Source organism: Cervus canadensis, chromosome 19, assembly GCF_019320065.1.
Source record: "Cervus canadensis isolate Bull #8, Minnesota chromosome 19, ASM1932006v1, whole genome shotgun sequence".
In the NCBI taxonomy this organism is placed as follows: Eukaryota; Metazoa; Chordata; class Mammalia; order Artiodactyla; family Cervidae; genus Cervus; species Cervus canadensis.
The window spans coordinates 16730484-16752224 of record NC_057404.1 but is presented as its reverse complement, the minus strand read 5'-3'; positions in this window follow the sequence as shown (position 1 = coordinate 16752224).

Sequence of the window (21741 nt, the reverse complement as noted above, 5' to 3'; positions counted from 1 at the left end):
GACATTTACTTGGGCATGTTTTTGCTTCTATATCTATTTCTAATTAGCAATAAAATATGTGTAAAATTCACTTGAGAGAACATTTGCCTATATTTTGCCACAATTTTCTTAGGGAACTCTGACAGGTGAGACAAAAAAAAATATATTGTATGAATAAAATTACATGCTATTACTGAGTTTCTACCAACACTTAGTGAATTTAAACAATTCTTTAAAAAACTTTAATACTCAAGGAGTAGAAATTATACTTAAAATTTCATAATTTTAGAGTTTATAAAATATTTTCATATGTAGTATTCTATTCACCTCAGTAGCACTTTAAAATGCAGTGTGTGCTAAGTCGCTTCAGTCAGGTCCAACTCTTTACAACCCTAAGGACTGCAGCCTGCCAGGCTGCTCTGTCCACGGGATTTCCAAGGCAAGAATATACTGGAGAGGGTTACCTTGCCCTCCTCCAGGGAGTGTTCCTGACCCAGTGATCAAACTCATGTCGCTTACATCTCCTGCATTCGCAGGTGGGTTCTTTACAACTAATGCCAGGTGGGAGTCACCTTAAAATGCATATAATTATTCACATTTAATAACTGAAGACATTGGGGTCAAAAGACTTAAAATACTTTTAAAGGATTAAGGGCATTTTAATCCTTAAGTAGAATAGCAGAAATTAAAACCCAAGTTTTCTTTTTCCAAACTCAGTAGCATTATCTCTTAATACAAATAATATTTAAGGGTTTATCATATGCCAGGAGCTAGGGATTTTATAGGTTTTGCCTCATTTAACCATCACAAACACTAAATTAAATAACTTTTAATGGTATTATAGGCTTACAGAAGAGGAATCATAAGCATGAATCCCACGGCTAGTTAAGAGTGAAGATGGGACTCAAATCCAAATGTCTGACTGTGTAGTCAAAACCCATAACCATGACACCCACTTTCTGTCACTTTTTGACATTAATTGAAAGCAAAAGGACTCAGCATTAGTATATCCTTTATTCATGTAACTGTAACCACCATAGAGCAATAGCTTTTCTCTCCTTGAAAACTCTTGAATATTACATCCTGATTGAATTCAAGGATGTGTCTTTAGTGACTGGCTCACCAAGATGAGACCAGCACTGTAGGAAAAACAGTTTTACCCAAACATCTTGTGTGGAAATTAGCACTTGGGTTCCCACCAAGAAGATATACTGCATCACAATCTTTATTTGACTAAGATTTTGCACGTGTGACTGTTTGGAAAACACTGCCTTGGCGAAATGGCAATGACCAAAAACAATGTTGAGAACTGCAGATATATTAAAGAATATATTTTAAAGTTATTTTATTTTGATCAATTTTGTGGATATTATTTATAAAGGCAAATAATACTTTCCTCATAATGTTTTTGAAATTGGTGGTGTTTTGTGATTTCATGAATAACAACATTTAAGAAGGCATTTTCTCTATTTAGTTTTATCAACCTTTTTTTGTTTGTTTGTTTCTTTGATCCAGCCCTTTACATTGGTTTGTTTGTTTGTTTTCAGTTTCATGCAGATCTAGGTACTTTGTGTATTTCTGTGATATAGACTACATGTTGGAAAAAGAGTGAAGGGAATGTTAACTTAGAAAATGAAGTATAAATCAGAAGCACGTCTCCTAAGGAACATTCAATAATATCCAAGTAAATCATTGAAAATATAATATACATAGTGCAGGTCTTTTTTTTTTTTTTGCAGGTCTTTTTTTATTTAAATACTCAGTACAATACTACACTATTCTATAGAGTGTCATGAATTTTTAAAAATTTCATAATATCCTTACTCACTCTGCATCTGTCTCAGTTGAAACAGTCAAAAGAAATTTTGTCTGTATATATGTGACCTGTATCTCTTTAGAAAATAAAACCAAAAAAGTATCACATATACATTTTATGGACTTCCCAGGTGGCACTTGTGGTAAAGAACTGGCTTGCCAACACAGGAGATGTAAGAGACACATGTTCAACCCCTGGGTTGGGAAGATCCCAAACAGGAGGACAAAGCAACCCGCTCAAGTATTCTTGGCTGGAAAATCCCACGGACACAGGAGTCTGGTGGGCTACAGTCCAGAGGGTCTCAAAGAGTTGGGGCAAGAGAAGCAACTCAGCATAGTACATGCATTTATACCTTCACAAAGCTTGCACACCTAAAGGAAAAAAAAAAATAAGGAGAAAAATATGGCAATAATATCAATTCAGTTGATTGTAATGTATCTTCCTAATCCACTGTATTATCAAGGTTATGTCTCTAAGTGTGAAGTGGTTTACCTTGATACATTATGTCCTTTAATTTCTCTGTTTGGTATCATTTTGAAAGATTATGAAATGTGAAGGAGTGTATTACCTGTTAAAGTAAGACTGGTTTTCTGTCTACATTTTTATCCTTAGGCAACGAGTTGACAAATGGACATGAATTTTGCCTCTGAGTGTTCCATAAGCTGGTATTGTCCTGACATTGCAAGTGTTTACCACGAAAATCCTCTGCATCCATCAGCCAGGGCCAGCCTCTGCTTGATCCTAATTCCAGTGACATTGAAATCTGAAGCTCCCTGCGAGTCATTTATCACACTTATTAACATGTTCCACTATGGATTAGAATAGCAATCCACTATTATTTCAGAGAGCTGCCCAAGGGGCAGATTCTATGCAGAAATCTTAATGCTTTATTGAAATAGTACTTTGGTTTTAATAGATGATTCTTCACAAAGGTACTCTGCTTTCAATTATGAAAGGTTATGTTGGCTTTTGAAATCTGGCATCTGTGCCCAAGATTATGTAAATCCCTTAGTTTAATATTTCATTTTTCTGCTCTCTGTATTCCACCTTAATATTTTAACATGGCTATGTCAATTGGATTAATTAGACTATTGTATAAAGTATCTCTTTCTAAATTCCCTTTTTGAAATGGGGTCAAATAATCAGCATATAATGACAACTTCAAAATAATAAATTTATTTTATATGAATAAAAAGAAAATACAGTTTTTTCATTAAAAATAAGGTATTTGTACAATAGATAAATCATTTCTGAGTAGAACCTATTATATTGTTAGCAGGTTTCTCTCAAACCAAGATGTTTTACTTTTTTTTTTTCAGAAAACTTTGAATATATTGTAGCCCAATTCATGGTTCTCTCTTTCTCCTTCTTTTCTCTCTTCATTTTTTCTTTCTATGTTTCTCTTTCTCGCTCTCATTCTCTAGTTGGGAATGACAATATCTCTTTGATGTCTGAGTAGGAAAGAGATAATTTTGTACAAGTTCTAATTCTCTGCTCCTCCTTGAGGATACAGTCACTGTGACTCTGAAGAAACAGTCTTTTGTTTGGGGGACAAAAGATTAACTTATAATTTTAAAATATTTGAATAACATATAAAATGATAGACTGTATAAATTTATGTTGCATTTTCTTTTTTTTCTTTTCCATTATGGTTTATTATAGGGTGCTGAATATAGTTCTTTGGCTCTACAATGTTATGTTTTTCTTCTTCAGCCAATAAAAGTGATGAATCTTCAGGGTAAGCTATTCAGCCAAAGCTCATGAAATGAGAGAAAGATACAGAAGCATAGCTTTAAACTGGGAAATCATAAAAAAAATTCTCTCAATTCTGGATTATGCCTGTTTCTCAATTTTACACATTCTCTTAAATACTTGAATGTAATTGTTTTTTTCTTAAATGAGGACAATTAAGTTGGAAATTAAATGTATTTATATTTATATCTTTATGTAAGTGTGTGTTTATACTTATATCTTTATGTGAGTATGTGCTCATTGTGTCCAGCTCTTTGCAATCCTATGGACTGTAACACGCCAGGCTCCTCTGTCATGGAATTTTCCAGGCAAGAATATGGGAGTGGGTTGCCATTTCCTACTTCAGGAGATCTTCCCAACCAGGGATCAAAATTCAAGTCTCTTACATCTCCTGAGTTGGCAGGCAGACTCTTTACCAGTGTGCCACATTTATATAATAAAAATATATATATATATTTTTTTTCTAAATTCAACTCTGACCCAGTAACTTCATAGCAATTTATCATACTGAACCAATGAAAATTTAAGCTTGAAGGGGACTTTACTTCTTTTACTCTGCAGTCTTATAATTTTCAGAAATCTTGATGAAAAGTTTAGAGGTGAATATGATCCCCATTTATTTTGGTAACCAAGAAAAATGGCATAGAATCAGATTCCTTATGTTAGGAGGAGAGAACACTAGACAGCAAAAGTTAAAACAGATCTTAAGGAGACAATAGAGTGAATAGTGTGTATAGAGAGGTAAAACAGAGAGGCGGGTGGAAACAAGAACATTTGTGTCTGGATGAAAGTGATCCAGTTTTCTAAAACCATTAAAATCTGTCTATGTCCCCCATTGTTATCCTGTCTTTTGTCTTCAGAGTGGAAATTATTGGATTCTGTTTCAGAAGATTGTTCCATCTAGAAAACATGATTCTAATTTGGTCCCATAACTCACTTAAGGAACTTCTGCTTCAAAGTAAACACAGAGCAATGGAAATTGCCCTAAAGATTTCATACATTCACCCTAGTTTCACAAGATAATATCCAGAAATTCCACAACTAAATTTAAAAAATAATCTGAAGAAAAGACAAGTATAAACAGCTCATAACATTGTTTTTGTGATGTTTATCAGTATGAATTGAAGTTTTTACTTCCATATTCTGAATTTGAACTTCTGAGAAACAGGAGAGATTTCAAAAAGTTTTACACAGTTCTGACACCTATACCATCTCCTAGATGTGAAAATTAAAATAATGATACATTTGATATCATATGTATGTAAAAGCCTGACCATAAATAACAGGAGTAACTACATACAATTTATTAGAGAGGAGGTTGAATAGACAACTAATCACAGTTCAAATAGCAATTATAAAAGTAGACAGGATACTCTTCTCTTTTCTGAACAGGCTAGATGTATCTAGAAGCTGTGTTTATTAAAAATTATTTTCCTATAATTACATTATTTTATTTTGTCTATAGTTATATAATTTCCTATAAGTACTACCTTTACAGGATGAATGAATTCACTACTTCCCACTTCCAGATAAGGTGGCTGCAACATGCATTTTAATTTACACTACGTTAAAACTGTCAAGTTGAAACTTTTTCTATCTGTGCATATTCAAGGTCCTCTGAGAGTATTTGAATGGTGATGACTCCAATTATAGCTAATTAGATACCTGAAAGAAAATGGAGATTTAAATAAGAAAACCTGATAAACTGGGAAAAAATTGCCAAATTGAACTCAAAGTTTGATACATGGTGTCTTTCATGCAACTTCCAACTATACACGTAATTATTAAACCCAGCAACACTTTCCTTTTAAATAACTAATCAGTGAAAATTATAGTTAGAAATGTCTGTCAGTCTTAATGAGAAAACATGAATTTAGCCATATAGTGCTAACATATTTTTCCATCTCAGCTGCCAACATAATGCCCATAGAAATATGGAGTTTCCTTCTTTTGTTAAGAATCAGCCTGAAGTTGTAAGAAATGATTTAATTGATTGTAAATACCAATCTGGGCTTCCCAGGTGGCGCTGCTGATAAAGAACTTGCCTGCCAATGCAGGAGATGCAGAAGACGCAGGTTCGGTGTCCTGCGTCAGAAAGATTCCGTGAAGGAGGGCATGGCAACCCACTCCAGTATTCTTGCCTGGAGAATCCCATGGACAGAGGAGGCTGGAGGGCTACGGTCCATAAGATTGCAAAAAGTCGATAGGACTGAGGTGATTTAGCATGTCCACACGCAAATACCAATCTGGATGAATTTTTGGATGTTTCTCATGCTTCTGTTTCACAATTCAGTTCAGTTCAGTTCAGTTGCTCAGTCGTGTCCGACTCTTTGCTACCCCATGAACCGCAGCACGTCAGGCCCCCCTGTCCATCACTAAGTCCCGGAGTCCACCCAAACCCATGTCCATTGTGTTGGTAATGCCATCCAACCATTTCATCCTCTGTCGTCCCCTTCTCCTTCCCTCAATCTTTCCCAGCATCAGGGTCTTTTCAGATGAGTCAGCTCTTCACATCAAATGGCCAAAGTATTGGAGTTTCAGCTTCAGCATCAGTCCCTCCAATGAACACCCAGAACTGATCTCCTTTAGGATGGACTGGTTGGATCTCTTTGCAGTCCAAGGCACTCTCAAGAGTCTTCTCCAACACCACAGTTCAAAAGCATTGATTCTTCTACGCTCAGCTTTCTTTATAGTCCAACTCTCACATCCATACATGGCTACTGGAAAAACCATAGCCTTGACTAGACGGACCTTTGTTTCAAAATAAATATGTCCATAAAAAAATTCACTTTACCAGACACCCAACTGCCTTTGCAAGAGAATAAAATAAATAAATTGGCTTCCAGACCATCCAAAATCATGCAATATATATGAACAAAAGGCCAGAAATAAAGTATTGCAATTACACCACATACAAAGATGGACTTCCGAAAAAAGCCCTCAGATTTTTGTCTATCCTCTACCACACATTAAATATGATGGGAGATCTACTTGGTGATTTTCAAGATTCATTGATATGTTGTGAAGATTTATAGACATTAGCATGTGGAGAAGTACTAAATCTTTGCTTCATGCTTCTACTTACTTTGGAAACCTCTCAAGAGATACGTTCCAAAGAAATTGTAATCACTAATTGTTAAACTGGAAATTTCATAAAGTCATATTATAAATAATAAGAAAAGCATGCAGCATACAGATAGAGCAGTGCTAACTGGAAAATTTATAGCTTGGATTTTAATTTTAATAAAAAAATGAAATAACTCTTTCCATATTTACTCTATTAGAGTCCATATTTACTCTATTAGATTGGAAAAGTTAAAAAATAATATATTATACTAGTATTCTCTTACTTGGAAGGTATTGAATTAGTAAACTTCTACAAAGATTCAATTTTTTAAATTTACCATTTCTCCTCAACCTCTCTTGTCAGGAAAATATTAGAGTGGAATTTCCTTATACCTTACATGTAGTATTCTGTTAGAAATGACATCTTAATATCCAACATATTTATGTTTAAATTATATATGCTAAGAAATACCTCATCCTAAAAGAAACTTGTGTATTTATGAAAATAAATTTAGAAAAAAAAAAACTAAGTAGAACTTTTTTCATGTACTGTTTTAGGGTAAAAATATACTAGGAGTAACTTACTGAAAAAATGACTCAAACTCAAAACCCTCTGTATTTTCTTCTTTAAGAGTGTGTAAGTTAATATGCTTTATCTTTATCCATGTGAGTAAAATGAATTTCTTTGCTTTACTCCATCCAAAGGCAAGACAGAGGATTGTGGGCAATTGACTGAGATAACTCAGATTGGTGTCCATACTATACCACTTATTAAGAATGTTGAGACTTATTAAGAATGTTGAGTAATTTACGTAATTGCTATAAACCTCAATTACCTCTTAGGTTTGATTAGGATTTAAAATATGGTACAAAGTTTTGTCCAATGCATGGTAGCTTCTCAGAATTTATAATGTGAAAGGGTACAAATTTGTTTTTATGCTATTTATATCTTCTCAGCACTTTTTGTTCACTTGCTTTGTGACTGAGAGAGCTGAATTGGATGTTCCTGTAATGTTTTTCTATACTTCCTCATATTCCTATAAGGTTTAATTTAAAAAATATTATGTTGCATATTTGCTTCCATGCTCATTCACATCAGTCATGTCCGATTCTTTTTGACAGCACACAAGGCTCCCCTGTCCATGGGATTTTCCAGGCAAGAATACTGGAGTGGGTTGCCATTTCCTTCCCAACCAGTGTCTTGCATCTCCTGAATTGGCAGGCAGATTTTTTAACAGTGAGTCACCTGGGAAGACTAAATATAAAGTCTTTTTCTTACCCTTTCTTTTACCCTTCCCTTCTTCTTTTTTTCATTTCTCTTCTTTTCTTTCTTTTTTTCTTTTTATGTTTGTGTGTGTATTCCTATAGAGGTATTTTTGTAGGTATTTCTCTGTTCTCTTTAATTGAATTCTTTCTGGGTTAATTGCTATTAAACACACATCTATTTTAGTAACAATAAGCATAACCCTAATGACAAAAAAGGCCCTTAGCAACAAATTAGTAGATTTGACTATGAATGTTTGAAAAATTGAAAGAAAAAATGAATCAGAAAATATATTCAATATGTATAATATATTCATAAGAAAATGATTAATCACAGCAGCAGAAAAAGAGATTAAAATATATATCAAAATAATTTATGAAAATTGGAAAGTGTCTAATTCAGATGTATGGCTATATGTTGACACTCAATTGTATGAGCACTTACACAATTTGTATAAAAAATGACAATGAATTGTGCTTTTTAAAAAATCTTGTCCAATATTCAAGGGTACTATGTACACATTTTTATTGGAATAATCACATAGAGTCAATTTATCAATACTCATCAATGTTTAAAATTATTTATGCCATTTACTGAATCTTTTAACATTTAGAATCTTAGTCATCAAAAACATTTGGCCTGTTTCAAATAGGAGGTTGAGAGACTGTCTCTCTGAAATTCAAATCATGATCATTTTTCTCAAAAATCCAGTTGCCCTCAGTAGCTTTCAAAAAGTGGGAAGTCCTTTGGAAATATTCTGGATTCTTCATAATGTACTGTCAGTATCAGACACTATCATTCCACATGCATTATGTGCTTCTGACATAACATCTCACTTAGATTTTAAAATAAGCTATATTTTTATCTCTCTTACCATGCTACCATTTAGTCCATATTTACTCTATTTTTCTCTTTGCCTAGAATCTCCTTTTCTGTATCCATTCCTTTCTTCCCCTTCTGATTTTTTTCTTTTTTTTTTTTGGTCAATTGAAACAAGCTTCCCACAGTTTGTACCATCTCAGTTATTGACCATTCCATCCTTTTAATATCTCAGATCAAAAACTCTTGAAAGTACTCTTCACTCTTCTTCTGTCAATAAGTAAATACAATCTATCAGTAAATCCTGTCACCCTGACTTCAAAGTGGATTCTGAATCTGACCACAGCTCATAGCCACCACTTCTAATAATGCTGGTCTAAGCTACCATCAACTCTTAACTATAATATTAAATATACCTCTTAATGTGTCTTTTTTTTTACTCTTCAATTTAGCCCTTGGTGGCAGTAAGAATAAGATTGATAAAACATAGATTAGAGCATGCTATTCTCTTAAAGCCTTCAAATACATTCCTACTTCACCCAACAACAGCAACAACAAAGACCAATGTTTGAATAAGGCTTGAAAATGAAAGTGTTAGTCATCAGTCATGTCCCACTCTTTTAGACTCCATGGACTGTAGCCCATCAGGCTCCTCTGTCCAAGGAATGCTCTAGGCAAGAATACTGGAGTGGGTAACAGCACCCTTTTCAAGGGCATCTTTCCTGCCCAGAGATCTAACCAGGATCTCTTTCACTGCAAGTGAATTCTTTACCAGCTCATCCCCAATATCCAACAAATAAAAATAAATGGAAAAATAAATAAATAAAAAGTCACACACACACAAAAAAAGAACTGATGCTATTCCCCTCTTTGACCCTCCCATCAACCCCTCGTATTCCTTCCTTTCTTACATTTAGTAACACTGCATTTCTTGCACATTTGTACTCAGGCTGGTGTAGGCCCACTTTAGGGACTTTGAGGCCTAAGTTGCTGCTTTTTCTATACTCTAGTATTCAGTCAGTTCAGTTGCTCAGTCGTGTCCGACTCTTTGTGACAACATAAACCGCAGCACGCCAGGCCTCCCTGCCCATCAAAACTCCCAGAGTACACTCAAACTCATGTCCATTGAGTCATTGATTCCATCCACCATCTCATCCTCTGTTGTCCCCTTTTCCTACTGCCCTCAATCTTTCCCAGCATCAGGGTCTTTTCAAATGAGTCAGCTCTCCTCATCAGGTAGCCAAAGTATTGGAGTTTCAGCTTCAACACCAGTCCTTCCAATGAACATCCAGGATTGATCTCCTTTAGGATGGACTGGTTGGATCTACTTGCAGCCCAAGGGACTCTCAAGAGTCTTCTCCAACACCACAGTTCAAAAGCATCAATTCTTCTGCACTCAGATTTCTTTATGATCCAACTCTCACATCCATACATGACCACTGGGAAAACCATGGCATTAACTAGATGGACTTTTGTTGACAAAGTGATGTCTCTGCTTTTTAATATGCTGTCTAGGTTTATCATAACTTTCCTTCCAAGGAGTAATTTAATTTCATGGCTGCAATCACCATCTGCAGTGATTTTGGAGCCCAGAAAAATAAAGTCAGCCATTGTATCCCCATCTATTTGCCATGAAGTGATGGGACCAGATGCCATGATCTTTGTTTTCTGAATGTAGAGCTTTAAGCCAACTTTTTCACTCTCCTCTTTCACTTTCATCAAGAGGCTTTTTAGTTCCTCTTCACTCTCTGCCATAAGGGTGGTGTCATCTGCATATTTGAGGTTATTGATATTTCTCCCGGCAATCTTGATTCCAGCGTGTGCTTCTTCCAGCCCAACGTTTCTCATGATGTACTCTGCATATAAGTTAAAAAAGCAGGGTGACAATATGCAGCCTTGATGTACTCCTTTTCCTATTTGGAACCAGTCTGTTCCATGTCCAATTCTAACTGTTCCTTCCTGACCTGCATACAGGTTTCTCAAGAGGCAGGTCAGGTGGTCTGGTATTCCCTCTCTTTCAGAATTTTCCATAGTTTATTGTGATCCACACAGTCGAAGGCTTTGTCATAGTCAATAAAGCAGAAATAGATGTTTTTCTGGAACTCGCTTGCTTTTTCGATGATCCAGCAGGTGTTGACAATTTGATCTCTGGTTCCTCTGCCTTTTCTAAATCCAGCTTGAACATCTGGAAGTTCATGGTTCGTGTATTGCTGAAGCTTGGCTTGGAGAATTTTAAGCATTACTTTACTAGTGTTTGAGATAAGTGCAATTGTGTGGTAGTGTGAGCATTCTTTGGGAATGCCTTTCTTAGAGATTGGAATGAAAACTGACCTTTTCCAGTCCTGTGGCCACTGCTGAGTTTTCCAAATTTGCTGGCATATTGAGCGCAGCACTTTCACAGCATCATCGTTCAGGATTTGAAATAGCTCAACTGGAATTCCATCACCTCCACTAGTTTTGTTCATAAGTGATGCTTTCTAAGGCCCACTTGACTTCGCATTGCAGGGTGTCTGGCTCTAGGTGAGTGATCACACCATCATGATTATCTGGAACATGAAGATCTTTTTTGTATGATTCTTCTGTGTATTCTTGCCACCTCTTCTTAATATGTTCTGCTTCTGTTAGGTTCATACCATTTCTGTCCTTTATTGAGCTCATCTTTGCATGAAATGTTCCCTTGATATCTATAATTTTCTTGAAGAGTTCTCTAGTCTTTCCCATTCTGTTGTTTTCCTCTGTTTCTTTGCATTGATGGCTGAGGAATGTTTTCTTATCTCTCCTTGCTCTTCTTTGGAACTCTGCATTCAAATGGAAATATCTTCCCTTTTCTCCTTTCCTTTTCACTTCCCTTGTTTTCACAGCTTTTTTCAAGACCTCCTCAGACAGCCATTTTGCAGTTTTGCATTTCTTTTTATTGGGGATGGTCTTGATCCCTTTCTCCTCTACAATGTCATGGACCTCTGTCCATAGTTCCTCAGACACTCTCTCTATCACTTCTATTCCCTTAAATCTATTTGTGACTTCCACTGTATATTTCATAAGGGATTTGATTTAGGTCATACCTGAATAGTCTAGTGCTTTTTCCTACTTTCTTAAATTTAAGTCTGAATTTGGCAATAAGAAGTTCATGATCTGAGCCACAGTCAATTCCCAGTCTTGTTTTTGCTGACTGTATAGAGCTTCTCCATTTTTGGCTGCAAAGAATATAATCAGTCTGATTTCGGTGTTGACCATCTGGTGATGTTCATGTGTAGAGTCTTCTCTTGTGTTGTTGGAAGAGGGTGTTTGCTATGACCAGTGCTTTCTCTTGGTAGAACTCTATTAAGCTTTGCCCTGCTTCATTCTGTACTCCAAGGCCAAATTTGCCTGTTCCTCCAGGTGTTTCTTCCCTTCCTACTTTTGCATTCCAGTCCCTTATAATATAAAGGACATCTTTTTTGGGTGTTAGTTCTAGAATTTCTTGTAGGTCTTCATAGTGTTATTCAACTTCAGCTTCTTCAGCGTTACTTGTTGGGTCATGGACATAGAATAATATTTTTATTACTGTGTACTTATTTTTCATGTCTATCCTCCTAATTGGCAGGGACTGAATCCTGTTTACCAAGTATCCCTCACAGAAGCAATGACTACTATATATAATTTCTAACTTTAACATAAAATATCAAATTCATTTTAAGTGAAATAAGGTTCAAAGTAGATAATGTGTAACTAAGGATCCCACACAAAATTAATAGTAGAGAGACAAATGTGTCTTGATCACTCGATTGCAAGTCAAGCAGCTGACCTGTTCCTTCACCCCTTGTAGGAATTCATATATGAAAGCACTGAGTCAGATTTACTGAGTGGTTCTTATTAGCTGATTATTCTTTTCTTTGTAGAAGGGTACATGTCTCATTAAAAGAAAACTGACACTTCTGGTGTTTCCCTATGAACAAGCAGAAAAATGCAGATCTTATTTTAATGAAAACTTACTGTACTTCCCACTGTACTGTACTTACTGTAGAAATACTGCTATCCCCAGTATTTGTTATTATCTTTAATAACCCACTATGTGTGTGTGTGTGTGTGTGTGTGTGTATGTTACTATAGGTTTGCACACAATTTGGTATGTATCCCAATATATTTAAGAGAGAAACATCTTTAAAATATTAGTTTTTTCTTGAAGACAGATACTGTAGAGTGAGCTACCTATGTGGAATTTCAAAATCTACCACCATTCCTCCATCCCATTTTTTTTTTTCCCCTGGCTCTCTCTCTGGATATTTCATTTATTTTTTGCTCTATTTTTAACTTTATCTTATTTTTTTTTCTACATTTAGTTCATCAGAATCCCTTATGGTAATATCATCAAGATACTTAAATATTATAGAAAAATATTTCAGACTTTTTTTTTATTATTGAGGAAAACACCCTGAGTAAAAGAGATGTTCACCATATCATCATAACAGTGATAAAGGGTTGAGAAACGTCTAAATGTCAGGAAGTTAACTAAGTATGTCACTGCTTTATTGAATGGGCATAATAAGAAAAAGAGGTTTTTCTAGAATTATTCAAACATGATCTATCAGATTCCTCTTGCTGTTACATAAAGATACCTTGAGAAAGTGGAATAACTTTTATTTTTAGCTTTCAAAATTTTTCATATTGTGGAAAAGAACAATTTGCTTACATCTCAACTTTAAATTCAAACTCAGTATTAAGTTTTTGCCTTTCCTCAAATTTAAGTCTGATCATGGATTCAAGATAAGCCAACAAGAGAAGAAAAGCATGTCGCCTGATGTCTGCCTAGTCCTGACATTGCTCTTTTTCAAAACCCTTCAATTCTGTTTCTTTTAGGGTGAAGATAGTTGGAGTTAGGAAAGCAAGAATGAGAGTGAAAATGTCAACCAGGTGTTTTATTTCATTTTGATTTTTACTTAGTAGAGGTCAATAGCATTTCTCTTCTGCCTATCACATGCAATCTGTCCAATCTGCCCATGCTGGTATCTGAATGCTGACTGTCTAGTAGGGTTCATAAGTGAGTTCTTCAGAGAGCCTTCAGAAGTTCTCTCTCTACGGTGCATGAGTTCCTGCTTTGAACCATGACTTATTACATCTTATTTCCTACACCTTTATAACAAAATATTTCAACTTTGCTTCTACTTGGCCAATTATCAGCTGAGCTGAGATTGTGCCTTGATGGACTCGAGGGGAGGGAGGAATCTGGCTGTTCTTCCACTCATTTCATTTCCCAGTCTCCACTCGAGTGTAGGGAGCAGAGAGCAAGAATAAAGGAAAAGGAGCAACCGACAGCCTTTTCACAATTAGGACTTAACAATTAGGACAACTGTCCTGTGCCTTCATACCATACAAAATACACACAGAATAATTTAAAAATGCAACAAACATATGAAAGAATATACACAGCCTGCTTATTCAAGATCTGGCTCAATATTGACTTGGCAGAACCTGTGTCTCAAGGCATTTACACTTCTAACACTGCTGAGAACTTAAGGAAACACTTTTTCATCTCTCTTGCTGTGTATCTTTCAAGGGAAAGGTACCTACATCCCAGTGCCTTGAAAGTTTGTATATTCTATTTCAGTGTCAGAGTCATTCAATGAATAGTTTGAATTTCAGATATTTGCATAATGGAAATGCTTCGGTAAGCAAAAAAGACTTATTAAACTGTCACACTCTTTGTTGCAAATAGCATGAGTGCAATAGATTATTGCTTAATGAATCCTTCCCCAAGAATGAAAAATTTCTGTTTTCCAGGTTCTCTTGGTGTTTCTATTTATGATTTCATAATTAATAAAAATACATTCAAAGATAACAAATAAAGAGTAAGAAACATTTTAATATTAAAAATACATATTGCCCTTTACATTTGTTTATATTATATGTTTATGTCTAAAAATAAGTGTTATTTCTAAAATGTCAATTTATTAAACTTGGCAATGCATTGCTAGTTTGCTATATGTTTTAATTGTTTGAAATATTTGAGAGGAAATTTTTTAAAATTTATCATTAATGTTTTAAAATAAAACATTTTTATATTCATTACTGATATTTAGTTTTTTAACATTAATAGAAAACTGTGAGCAAGTTAAAAGAAAAACAACCTTTTGAAACCTATACATGTGATTTAATTACTCACTTTTAACCTAATTTTCATTTGTATACTTATTCACATTTTATACTCTTCATACAATCACATCATATTTTTAAATTATTTTATACTTTTATTAGTATTTTTAAATAAGTGGGAAAATTTTTATTATAATACATATTTACTGTTTTTATGAAAAGAGGCAAACAAGACAGAACATGTGAAATAAATATAAAAATTATGAATTATGTGTGTAACTTATTATATTACTCACTTAAACATAACTTGCCATCTATAGACTATTTAGACAGGCACAGTTCAGTTCAGTTCAGTTCAGTCGCTCAGTCGTGTCCGACTCTTTGAGACCCCATGAATTGCAGCACACCAGGCCTCCCTGTCCATCACCAGCTCCCGGAGTTTACTCAAACTCATGTCCATTGAGTCAGTGATGCCATCCAGCTATCTCATCTTCTGTCGTCCCTTTCCCCTCCTGCCCCCAATCCCTCCAAGCATTAGGGTCTTTTCCAATGAGTCAACTCTTCGCATGAGGTGGCCAAAGTACTGGAGTTTCAGCTTCAGCATCAGTCCTTCCAATGAACACCCAGGACTCATCTCCTTTAGGATGGACTGGTTGGATCTCCTTGCAGTCCAAAGGACTCTCAAGAGTCTTCCCCAACACCACCGTTCTAGACAGGCTCGATAATCATTAAATTCAGTTTCTTTTGTGAAATACATAGCCTCATCCATATTTAAAATTTTTATCATTATGAAGGTATACTTATCAGGTAGAAAAATAGAACAAATGTTATTTAACAATTTGTTACCCTGGCTTGGCATGCTGCAGTCCATGGGGTCATTAAGAGTCAGACATAACTTTGTGACTGAACAGCAACAACCCTGATTTATGACTTGATAACACTTCTATGTGTTTTATTTGGCTGTTTATTTTTGACCTTGTCCCCTACTTGAAGATTGAGGGGCACTTATAGGGGCACTATTTCTTTATTTAACTAGAAAAGCTTGCAATTCTCTCATTCTTTTTTTTTTTTCTGAATCTCTGGTTAATAATGATTCACTGTCAGAGCCCTTTGTGAGGCAAGCATCCAATTGCTGGAACATTTTTAGAAGTACACATAAGTTCTTCAAGGCTTTCCCACTCTTGATGTCTTTGTCAAGGTCTGATTTATGCCTCCAATCAGTGTTACTGTCTCAGCTACAAGCGTCATCTTTGTATATGTATGCATTTGTCTCTTGGACAAGTACACAGTGGTCCTGAGACAGGTGTGGATAAAAGTTTCCAACTAAGTCAAAGAACTGATGCTTTTGAACTGTGGGTTGGAAAAGACTTTTGAGAGTCCCTTGAACTACAAAGAGATCAAATCAGTTAGTCCTGAATATTCATCGGAAGGACTGATGCTGAGACTGACGCTCCAATACTTTGGCCACCTGATTCGAAAAGCTGACTCATTAGAAAAGACCCCGATGCTGGGAAAGATTGAAGGTAGGAGAAGGGAACGACAGAGGATGAGGTGGTTGGATGGCATCGCTGACTCAGTAGACATGAGTTTGAGCAAGCTCCAGGAGATTTTGAAGGATAAGGAAGCCCGGCATGCTGCAGTCCATGGAGTAACAAATGACTCCATGGACATGACTTAGTGACTGAACAACAACAACAAAAAACAAGATTCTGCAGTAATAACTATTGAGTCACAGAATTTCCACACATTCTTGGTATATCTCAAATGGAGGGAGAGCAACCTGTCAGGCTCAGGCAACTACATTCAGTTTGCTATTTCTCTCCAATTTATAGGTAAGTGCAAGCATAGATCATCATGTCGACTGCCTTTCAGAGCCACCCGCCTCCAGTTGGATGCGGAAAGAGTAAAATATTGCTACAGAACTGCCCTTCCCTTTTGTATTTCTCTGTATGAACAGGGAGGGTGGGCACTGAATTGGTGACCAATGACAGCCTCTTCATACACATGTTGTTAATTCTTAGAGAAAGTCATCTGCCCTTGATGTTGGCAAGTCTGTATGGGCTCAATTTGGAAGACTATTATTTTCCTTTATTCTCTTTAAGTAATAGTCAAAATTAGTGTCAAACCATCTAATATCTTCTTATAATGGTAAAGTGTGAGATTACTTGTAATGCAAATTACCTTAAAGGAAAATGTGGCTTATATAATCAGTTAATTTATCACATTATAATGTCACAAATTTAACAAGCAACTATACACATTTTATCACTGGGAGCTGCTTGTGAAAAAGAAAGTTCTGTGACATGGGAAGAATAAAAATCTTAATAAATGAATATTGTAAATGACAGAAACATAAATACTAACAATTCAAAATGTCAATACTAAGAGAATCACCAGGGCATGACTTTGGCTCTGAAAAGATCTTTCACTTTAAGAAAAAATAAATTTATTTTGCACTCAGAAAGCAATTTCCTATTTTTAAAACTGCGTGTCTAGCTTTGACATTAAACTAATATATATTGATTCCTATCTTTCTGTTGTACTAGAGAATATTGATTCATATGGTAAAAAATTATTGACACCCTTATCATAGTGTTTCTGAAATTAATATTTTAACATTTTCATGAAGCACTAATCTATTAAATCAGTAGATTAATATTCTGACCTCAGAATTCACATTTGTGAGGAAAGGATAAGGAAAGAAGACCTCTAGAATATTGTAGAATTTTGTCTACTTCTTAACTTTTCCTCTTTCTGGTTAATCATTTGTCCTTTGGACTCTTTTTAATCATAATCATAATTTCATAATCATAATTTAGTCATAATTTCATAATCATCAATGTTATGTAGAATAATTTGTAGATATTTGACTTTGACTTACATGTTCAGAAAAATAAAATACTTTCCTGTTTATATAGGTATGGTAAAGCATTTTTTGTAAATATGATATGCAGTCTCTAAATGTCTACTGTCTATTAACTTTAATTCTCACAACAACCTTATAATATAGATATTATTTAGAGTTGGATAACCATAGTATGGAGATATTAGCAAAATTTCCTAAGTAAGAGCAAACAACTAATAGAGGCAGCTTCTGAATCCAGGGATTTGGGTTCAGAATCTTTTTCTCACCACAAAAGAGTCTCTGTTCTAGTGAACAAATGTTAAAGTATTAAATAAATACTTTTGTCATGGTGTGGTGATGATTATGGATTTGTGGATATATTTTCCTAATTAAAAGAAAAATTGTTTTAAATAATTTACTTGGCTAGGATTTAGAAAAATCACTAGACAAGGGGAAGTGTAAGAGGAAGAAGAGGAGGAGAAAGAAAGAGGAAGGGAGAGGAGGGGGAAAAGAAGGGAAAGGAGCAGGAGGAGGTGGATACCGGAAGGAAAAATAAAGGGGGTGGATGAGAACATCCTGTTAACTAAAGCTAAAGCAATGTGTGTTCCCAGTTACATCTTCTATCAAGACTCAAACCTACTGTGCCTGCTGTATTGGATTTACAGAGAAACTGACAAATGTATACACTATTTAAAAAGCATACAGAAATCTGTTTAGTGAACAAGTCTCAGAATTAGAGACCCTCAGATTCTTATGAAACCACTGTACTTCTCCTTTCATGATCGCTGATTGCTTTGATTATGTATATATATATATATATATATATATATATATATATATATATTTCACTGATGATGGAGGAGAGTAAAACACCTTGCTTTGATTAACTGAATTCTGACAGTAGACATCTGTAACATATTAGATAATTTGGGTCAGTTATAGTTTTGCTGAGTATAAACTTAGTTCAATCTCAGAGGGTTAGGTAGCTTTGAGCAGAAGAAAATTTTGTTCTCTGTATACAAACTTACCCTCAGTCACTTTACATGCAGTATCGTGGTCCTGAATTGGGCAGAGCTATATTATAAATATTTCATCAAAAGGCATACTCTGACAAAAATGAGCAAGGTCATCTCAAGAACTAAAATACAGTGCCTCAGAAATACATATATTTTGGACATAAAAAATGTAGAGAGAAGAGTATAGATATATGTTGTACTCTTGGCATATTACTTTTTCTGTGTAGCTTCACCACAAAGAATCTGGAGGCTAAGTTGACACGTTAAAGTCATTTTTTAAAAGAAAAATAATTATAAGACCATGTCTTTTACTTGGCTTATTGGACTAGCTCATTGAATAAACCATTTTTGAGTTGAATTCCTTTTTGTTTATCTGGCACAGCATCTTTCAACTTTCCTTATCACCACATACAGTATGTGTATCTCAAAGTTTCTATCCCCTACTGGGATATTAGCCTCCTAAGAGCAGGGAATGTATCTATTTAGTTCTATATCCTTAGTATGTAAGGCTTTAATATCACATATAGTGAGTACTCATTAAATACACACTTAATCTATTTGAATTATTTGAATATTACTTACTGTCAAAATATACTAATGAGAAAATGTAAAAAATAAAGGCACATATATGCTTTACTATAACAATATCCAACAATGATTTATTCATCCATTTGACATATACTTATTAAAACAAATTACTGTTTGTCAGATGCTATTCTTTGCAGATAAAGATGGAGAAGCTCTGTACATTCAGCAAAAACAAGACCAGGAGATGACTGTGGCTCAGATCATGAACTCTTTATTGCCACATTCAGACTTAAACTGAAGAAAGTAGGGAAAAACACTAGACCATTCAGGTATGACCTAAATCAAATCCCTTATGACTATACAGTGGAAGTGAGAAATAGATTTAAGGGGCTAGATCTGATAGACAGAGAGCCTGATGAACTATGGATGGAGGTCCGTGACATTGTACAGGAGACAGGGATCAAGACCATCCCCATGGAAAAGGAATGCAAAAAGGCGAAATGGCTGTCTGAGGAGGCCTTACAGATAGCTGTGAAAAGAAGAGAAGTGAAAAGCAAAGGAGAAAAGGAAAGATATTCCCATTTGAATGCAGAGTTCCAAAAAATAGCAAGGAGAGATAAAAAAGGCTTCCTCAGCGATCAATGCCAAGAAATAGAGGAAAACAACACAATGGGAAAGACTAGAGATCTCTTCAAGAAAATTAGAGATATCAAGGGAAAATTTCAGGCAAAGATGGGCTCAATAAAGGACAGACATGGTATGGACCTAACAGAAGCAGAAGATATTAAGAAGAGGTGGCAAGAATACACAGAAGAACTGTACAAAAAAGATCTTCACCACCCAGATAACCACGCTGGTGTCACTCACCTAGAGCCAGACACCCTGCAATGTGAAGTCAAGTGGGCCTTAGAAAGCATCACTATGAACAAAGCTAGTGGATGTGATGGAATTCCAGTTGAGCTATTTCAAATCCTGAACGATGATGCTGTGAAAGTGCTGCACTCAATATGCCAGCAAATTTGGAAAACTCAGCAGTGGCCACAGGACTGGAAAAGGTCAGTTTTCATTCCAATCTCTAAGAAAGGCAATCCCAAAGAATGCTCACACTACCGCACAATTGCACTCATCTCACAAGCTAGTAAAGTAATGCTCAGAATTCTCCAAACCAGGCTTCAGCAATACGTGAACCGTGAACTTCCAGATGTTCAAGCTGGTTTTAGAAAAGGCAGAGGAACCAGAGATCAAATTGCCAACATCCATTGGATCATTGAAAAAGCAAGAGAGTTCCAAAAAAAATCTATTTCTGCTTTATTGACTATGACAAAGCCTTTGAATGTGTGGATCACAATAAACTGTGGAAAATTCTGAAAGAGATGGGAATACCAGACCATCTGACCTGCCTCTTGAGAAACCTGTATGCAGGTCAGGAAGCAACAGTTAGAACTGGGCATGGAACAACAGACTGGTTCCAAATAGGAAAAGGAGTACATCAAGGCTGCATATTGTCACCCTGCTTATTTAACATATATGCAGAGTACATCATGAGAAACGCTGGGCTGGAGGAAGCACAAGCTGGAATCAAGACTGCCAGGAGAAATATCAATAACCTCAGATATGCAGATGACACCACCCTTATGGCAGAGAGTGAAGAGAAACTAAAAAGCCTCTTGATGAAAGTGAAAGAGGAGAGTGAAAAAGTTGGCTTAAAGCTCAACATTCAGAAAACAAAGATCATGGCATCTGGTCCCATCACTTCATGGTGAATAGATGGGGAAACAATGGAAACAATGGCTGACTTTATTTTTCTGGACTCCCACATCACTGCAGATGGTGATTGCAGCCATGAAATTAAAAGACACTTAGTCCTTGGAAGGAAAGTTATGACCAACCTAGACAGCATATTAAAAAGCAGAGACATTACATTGTCAACAAAGGCCCGTCTAGTCAAGGCTATGGTTTTTCCAGTGGTCATGTATGGATGTAAGATTGGACTCTAAAGAAAGCTGAGGGCATAAGTGTTGATGCTTTTGAAATGTGGTTTTGGAGGAGACTCTTGAAAGTCCCTCGGACTGCAAGGAGATCCAACCAGTCCATCCTAAAGGAGATCAGTCGTAGGTGTTCATTGGAAGGACTGATGCTGAAGCTGAAACTCCAATACTTTGGCCACCTGATGTGGAAGGTTGACTCATCTGAAAAGACCCTGATGCTATGAAAGATTGGGGGCAGGAGGAGAAGGGGATGACAGAGGATGAGATGATTGGATGGAATCACCAACTCAATGGACATGAGTTTGGTTAAACTCTGGGTGTTAGTGATGAACAGGGAGGCCTGGCATGCTGCGGTTCATGGGGTTGCAAAGAGCTGGACACAACTCAGTGACTGAACTGAACTGAACTAAGTTTCAGCATAACTTCTTCCCTGCAAGTAGAGTGTCAAAGACAGAGAAACTAAAACATTGTGTACAGGCTCTTCATTATCTCACCAGAAACACGTATATCTGTTCATGGTCCCAAGTCTGGCCCCACCACCTGGGAGGAGTACAGTGATTGGTTATTTCTTAATGCTGCAGGATAAGGTCTGCAAATTA